Raw genomic sequence first — 7,868 nt, 5'->3', positions numbered from 1 at the left:
AATGAGCAGTTTGAGAGTTCTGTTTCTCATTGGCCAAGTCACAAAGCTCATTTTACCTGAATGAGAATGAAATTGTTGGGGGAGTGTGTAATTTCTTCAGTTCTGTCTCACCGCAGAACATTTGAAGCAACAGATGGACCAGTGTTAGAGCTCAGTTTTACTGGCAAGCAAAGGAAAATACATTCTCAAAGCGTGATGGTGGACTGACCCAAAAGACGTGAATAAAAGGCCTCAGCTCAATTTTGGCTTCTCTTTTTATGTGCTTTTTTCTCCTCCCCCTGGGCCAGACCTAGGTAAATTCGGCTAGCCAGAAGGGCTGTTTGTTTTACCTGAGGTCCTAACTCCGGTCCTCGGACCTTCCTTTGTTCTATTTTTACGGGCTTTCCCCTTCTTTGTCTTTTAGCCACTGCCATTTTGGGCTCCTTTTTCCTATTCTAACTGCCTAACAAAATCAACTAGGGATTTCATTGTTCACATATAAAGTAAGTTGTAGTAATTGAGAAATAATTTAAAACATTTAATTATCCTTTAATGAAAAGAACTTAGAGAACATTTTAATCAAACATTTATCCCAATTTATGTCTCATGCAAAATACAATATGTTAATTTTTAGTAGTGTGTAATCATAAATCATAATAATTGTAACATTATGTAAAGCCAACTTAATGGAATATAGCATTGCAATGAAATTTAGGAACACAGGACTTTAGAAAGAAAAATATTCTGTTACTTTGAGTACTATTCTCTGTGTGTGTGTGTGTGTGTGTGTGTAGGAGGTGTAAGAGATATGTCCAGTGGGAAAGTTGCTTTGTCTTTGTTACTTCTTTAAAATGAACTGGTTGGACATGGTACTAAGATCTTTTCCAGTTATAAAACTGACAGATCCAGTGCTTCTCTTGTGACACCTCAGTAAATTTCACTAAGTGAACATTGAAAGTTCTAATTAAAGCAGAGATAATTAGGATCAAATTAGAATCCTTTCCTTCTAAATTCCCCAAAGTCTTATTCTGCATGACAATAGTAAAACTATTTCAAGGATATTGACTTCTTTGGTAATGACATTATCCTAATACAAGGTATTTTATATGTAAAATCAGGTCATTTTCTCCTTCATTTCTCTGAATTTTTGTAGCTTTTAAGGTGGTATTTTGGGACCAAACTGAACTACAGGCTGCTCTGAATACATATAGTACCTAATTCAGAGAGATATCTAACCTGATTTCAGTTTCTGTTTGACTGTTATCCTGGTCTATATTTTGGAAATAACCACAAATGAATTTACACTTAGTTTAATTTTCAGCTCAGTTCAGTCTCCCAGTTGTGTTCAACACTTTGCGACCCCATGGACAGCAGCATGCCAGGCCTCCCTGTCCATCACCAACTGCTCGAGTCTACCCAAACCCATGTCCATTGAGTCGGTGATGCCATCCAAACACCTCATCCTCTGTCGCCCCCTTCTCCTCCTGCCTTCAACCTTTCCCACCATCAGGGGCTTTTAAAATGAGTCAGCTCTTCACATCAGGTGCCCAAAGTACTGGAGTTTCAGCTTCAACATCAGTCCTTCCAATGAGTATTCAGGACTGATTTCCTTTAGGATAGACTGGTTGGATCTCCTTGCAGGGCAAGGGACTCTCAAGAGTTTTCTCCAACACCACAGTTAAAAAGCATCAATTCTTCAGTGCTTAGCTTTCTTTGTACTCCAACTCTCACATACATACATGACTACTGGAAAAAAAAAAAAAAAACAAAACATGGCCTTGACTAGATGGACCTTTGTTGGCAAAGTAATGCCTCTACATCTTAACATGCTGTCTAGGTTGGTCATAACTTTTCTCCCAAGGAGTAAGCATCTTTTAATTTCATGGCTGCAGTCACCATCTGCAGTGATTTTGGAGACCCCCAAAAATAAAGTTTGTCACTGTTTCCAATTTTATTCATCTATTTGCCATGAAGTGATGGGACTGGATGCCAGGATCTTAGTTTTCTGAATGTTAAGCTTTAAGCCAACTTTTGCACTCTCCTCTTTCACTTTCATCAAGCGGATCTTCAGCTCTTCTTCACTTTCTGCTATAAGGGTGGTGTTATCTGCATACCTGAGGTTATTGATATTTCTCCTGGCAATTTTGAATTCAGATTGTGCTTCATCCAGCCCAGCATTTCTCATGATGTTCTCTGCATAAAAGTTAAATAAGCATGGTGAAAATATACAGCCTTGATGTACTTCTTTTCCTATTTGGAACCAGTATGTTGTTCCATGTCCAGTTCTAACTGTTGCTTCCTGACCTGCATACAGGGTTCTCAAGAGGCAGGTCAGGTGGTCTGGTATTCCCATCTCTTGCAGAATTTTCCACAGTTTATTGTGATCCACACAGTCAAAGGCTTTGGCATAGTCAATAAAGCATAAATAGATGTTTTTCTGGAACTCTCCTACTTTTTCAATGACCCAGAGGATGTTGGAAATTTGATCTCTGGTTCCTCTGCCTTTTCTAAAGCCAGCTTGAACATCTGGAAGTTCATAGTTCACGTATTGCTGAAGCCTGGCTTGGAGAATTTTGAGCATTACTTTACTAGAGTGTGAGATGAATGCAATTGTGTGGTAGTTTGAGCATTCTTTGACATTGCCTTTCTTAGGGATTCGGAGAAGGCAATGGCGACCCACTTTAGTACTCTTGCCTGGAAAATCCCATGGACAGAGGAGCCTAGTAGGCTGCAGTCCATGGGGTCGCTGAGTCGGACACAACTGAGCAACTTCACTTTCACTTTTCACTTTCATGTACTGGAGAAGGAAATGGCAGCCCACTCCAGTGTTCTTGCCTGGAGAATCCCAGGGATGGGGGAGCCTGGTGGTCTGCCATCTATGTTGGAATGAAAACTGACCTATTCCAGTCCTGTGGCTACTGCTGAGTTTTCCAAATTTTCTGGCATGAGTTCAGCACTTTCACAGCATCATCTTTTAGGATTTGCAATAGCTCAACTGGAATTCCATCACCTCCACTAGCTTTGTTTATATTCATGCTTCCTAAGGCCCACTTAATCTTGCATTCCAGGATGTCTGGCTCTCGGTGACTGATCACACCATCTTGATTATCTGGGTCATGAAGATCATTTTTGTACAGTTCTGGATATTCTTGCCATCTCTTCCTAATATCTTCTGCTTCTGTTAGGCCCATACCATTTCTGTCCTTTATTGTGCCCATCTTTGAATGAAATATTCCCTTGGTATCTCTAATTTTCTTGAAGAGATCTCTAGGCTTTCCCATTCTCTTGTTTTCCTCTGTTTCTTTGGATTGATCACTGAGGAAGGCTTTCTTATCTCTCAGTGCTATTCTTTGGAACTCTGTATTCTTTGGAACTCTGCTTAATCTTAGAAAATAATAAATTTACAAAATATAGTATTCCCTCCCACACTTATATACTCTGACTGTGATGTGTGCATGCATAATCAGTCTCTTCAGTAGTGTCTGACTCTTTGGGACCCCCATGGACTCTAGCCCACCAGGCTACTCTGTCCTTGGGATTCTCCAGACAAGAATATTGGAATGCCATGCCCTCCTCCAGGGGATCTTGCTGATCCTGGTTCTAATCCACATCTCCTGCATCACAGGAGGATTCTTTACCACTGAGCCTCCTAGCAAGTTCCTCTCTGACTTCAGTAGTTGCCCTCTGCTTTATTAATTTTAGGTAGAGTTCTTTCTGACTGAAAGTGAAAGTGAAGTCACTCAGTTTTGTCTGACTCTTTGAGCCCCCATGGACTGTAGCCTACCAGGCTCCTCCTTCCATGGGATTTTCCAGACAAGAGTACTGGAGTGGGTTGCCATTTCCTTCTCCAGGGGATCTTCCTGACCCAGGGATTGAACCCAGGTTTCCCACATTGTAGGCAGATGCTTTACCCTCCGAGCCACCAGGGAAGTCCTTGGACCCTAATCTTCCTTTGCTTAGAGCATTTACTTTCAAAACTTTACAGCTATGAATTATTTCTCTCCTCCTTTGAGATGTAAATCTTCTCACAGCCTCTCCTCAGTTTTACAACCCAGAAACATCTTTGTCAGTGACCTAGTAGTCATCCTACAAAAACACAATCATCAGGAAAGATGGGGTCCACATCTCCCAGTGACTGTGGGAGGGTAGTGGTCTAACTTCTAAAAGTTCTAATTAGTAAACACAGTTGGCCTAATCAGATTGACTAACCTCCCCTGGGGCTGCAGTCCATGGGGTCACTGAGAGTTGGACAAGACAGAGCGACTTCACTTTCACTTTCATTCCCTGTTACTATCCTCTAATAAATTTCCATTAACTATCTCAGTACTTAAAAAATATCCTGCACTTCATTTCTGGAAAATTGAGTTTAATCTCTATGCCCTTTTGCAATTTTCTTAACCCCTATTGCAAAAGTTTTGAATAAATTATTCCTTGCCTGTTTAACATGTGTGGTATAGCTTTTTTCCTCACAATTCCAGAGTGGGAAAAAAAAGCAGTATATGCTAAATCTCAACTTGCCAAAGAAAGATAAAGCCCAATTAATAAAAAAGTAATATGTTTCAGTTCTGACAAAAGTGATGATATAAAGTATGATTCCAAACTTGAAACATTCGTAACTGTGTGTATTAGTACAATTTCTATAAGTAGGTAATGCTATACGATATATGTTTACACACAAGAAGTTGTTATTTATGGGCTTCCTGAATAGCTTAGCCATTCTTCGTTAAATCACTAGTTAGATTCTTAGTTAAAGAATCTGCCTACAATGCAGGAGACCCCAGTTCCATTCCTGGATTGGGAAGATATCCTGGAGAAGAAATAGGCTACCCACTTCAGTACTCATGGATGTCCCTGGTGGCTCGGACAGTAAAGAATCCACCTGCAATGAGGGAGACCTGGGTTTGATCCCTGAATTGGGAAGATCCCCTGGAGGAAAGCATGGCAACCCATTCCAGTATTCTTGCCCGGAGAATCCCCATGGACAGAGGTCCCTGTTGAGCTACAGTCCATGGGGTCACAAAGAGTCAGACACTACTAAGCACAGCACAGTTGTTATTTATATTAGAAAATATATGATGAAACATAAATATACATAATTATTTATATCTTCTATTACGTATACTGTATGTTATATATATTTGAATAAGAGCAGTTTATTTTAAATTTCCCAACTTTTTTTCCTCTCTAACTTCATAGAGCAATAATATAACTACTCAAGCAAACTGGCTATTTTTAACAACAACAGCTCGCTAAGGGTATATTTGTTTATATAGCATTAGTGGTATGCAGCATTAATTTATGTAGCATTAGTGGTAAAGAACACACCCACCAATGCAGGAGACATAAGAGAAGCAGGTTTGATCCCCTGGGCCAGGAAGATCCCCGGGATCCCCTGGAAATTCCCATGGACAATGTAGCCTGGTGGGCTACAGCCCATGGGGTCACAAAGAGTCGGAAATGACTTAAGCAAGTACATATATATATATATATTTTTTTTTTTCTTATTAGTCTTATTACATGGTCTGTTATTGAAGTTATGATCAAATGAATAAGTTATATTTTTGAGCTTTTAAAGCCTTCTTTGTAAAGAAAAAGAAGAAACTCAGAGAGTTGGGAAGGAAATAATAAATAAAACTGCCGGAGTCCAGCTCCGGCAGCCAGGGTATCAGCCTGAAGGTGTGAGCGGTGTCGGCGGACGATGATGTAGCCTCTGACTCATAGTATGGAACTACATGTTTATTTCAAGCTTCAGGTTTTCTTTTATACTTTGACAAAAGCATTAGGTTAGAGGTTTGACATTTTTAGTTTCTCCCACCCAAATTTATTGTCTCCAGAAATCATTGTTGTCCTACAGAGTTCCTGCTTCAGCGATTCTCTCAGAATCGGCTTTATTATCTATTATCTACTTTGTCTTATGTGTCCTATACTTAACTTGTGATTACGTTGTAACTCATGCCACATTCCTCAGTTTATTTCTTATCTTTCTAAATCCCGTTTGCCCCTAGCATCTGAAGATCACTATCTCTTAAAAAGTCTTCTTCTGCTGCTGCTGTTGCTGCTAAGTCGCTTCAGTTGTGTCCAACTCTGTGCAACCCCATAGACAGCAGCCCACCAGGCTCCCCCATCCCTGGGATTCTCCAGGCAAGGACACTGGAGTGGGTTGCCGTTTCCTTGTCCAAGGCATGAAAGTGAAAAAATAAAGTGAAGTCGCTCAGTCGTGTCCAACTCCTAGCGACCCCATGGACTGCAGCCCACCAGGCCCCTCCATCCATGGGATTTTCCAGGCAAGAGTACTGGAGTGGGTTGCCATTGCCTTCTTCGAAAAAGTCTTCTAGCTATTCTTAATTATTCCTAAACCCTAAACTCAGCAAACTACTTTTGCCATAAATATTTCCCTCACAAACAGGTCTTAGATAACAATACTTCCCATGGCCTCAAGCTGCAGCCTATGTGCTCATCCTCGAACATTTTTTGTAAATATCCTTGAACAAATGTCAATGGTTACTTTATAGATTATTTTCTGGGCACAACTGCAGAAGGCTTTATGCTTCCTCATGCTTATCTCAAGCACCTTAACATTCTTTCCAGGCAACTCAACCAAAGAAAGGAAAGAACAAGTCAGAATCACAAGAGCTAACCCCTTCATCCTGGGACCATGAGGAGAGGGGGTTGAGGCCGTGCCTCCATTTTGTCAATAATGCCTAACACGGCTCCCAACATAAAACAAAAGGAATAAAAAGCAGATCGGTGTATTTGTTTTATGAAGAAATCTCGAAGGAAAAAAAAATCTTGAAGGAGTGAAGTCAAAACAAGTGGCTTTGATTTTGCTTTGATTAGGAAGGTGTGCTTCTGACATTTATGTAAGGGGTTCACCTAGGCTCCTTAGAGCTGTTATTTTATGGGTAATTTGGCATAATATCATGTGGATGAGACCAAATCCACTTTGAATTATTTTATTATTCATTTAATCTCTTACAATACCTGTCTTATATCCCATCAATGTGTGGAGATGGTGACAGCTAGTAATATTTAAGAGTATGCATCTGAGATATTGAAAGAAAAATTTTCTACCCATGGTTGAACTGAAAGAGAAACTACTTACAAGAAAGAAAATGTTCATTAAATTTTTCCCTGTATATTGAGTCTTAACTGTGGATAATATTCAATACTTGACTCTTTTGAAAAGTAGTTATGTAGCTAAGGTTTCATGAACACCATTTTCTCATCTGATTGAAAAACTGCTTGAGTTTTTTGTATGTGTGCTTGCTTTGTTTTTCACTCAATTCTATTGGATAATTCAGGTAAAAAACATGGATAATTTAATGTATTTCCACTTGGTAAAAACAAAGTCTTTTTTAAATATCCCATAGCAGATGGGACAAATCTCCTTGAAGGGATGAATCATGTAGAGATCATATTTGTTTCAACAAATGACTTGTCATCGAACGCCTGTTTTCTTCTCAGGAGAAGAATAGACTGATATTTAACCACAGGAGCACTGGATATACTGGTATTACTCCCGGACAAATATATGAACTCTGTTTGCAGCTTTTATTAGAAGAATTGCACTTAGGAACTCCTAATTATACAATATGTCAGCTAAGAGATATGGAATGACAACTTAAAGGCTTTCTTTCAAACTATGACTTCCATTTATTTTTAAAGTGATATTATTTATTGTATGAGAGTAGATATCCATAGCATTTTGTACTTCTTAAAACTAAAGGCAATTTTCAAACACCTAAAAATCTGAGAACCTATCCTAAGTGCTGTGTATTGGTCAAGCAAATGAGAATTCTAGTAGATGGGGAATGAGTGTAAGAAATATAAAATTAGTGACTATACAGGAAGAGATGGACTACAAAGACAATTTGAAGTATATGAAAACA

The sequence above is a fragment of the Bos mutus genome, chromosome 28 (assembly GCF_027580195.1).
Source record: "Bos mutus isolate GX-2022 chromosome 28, NWIPB_WYAK_1.1, whole genome shotgun sequence".
Taxonomy (NCBI): Eukaryota; Metazoa; Chordata; class Mammalia; order Artiodactyla; family Bovidae; genus Bos; species Bos mutus.
The sequence above is the reverse complement of the archived record's forward strand: the minus strand, read 5'-3'. Positions refer to the sequence as shown.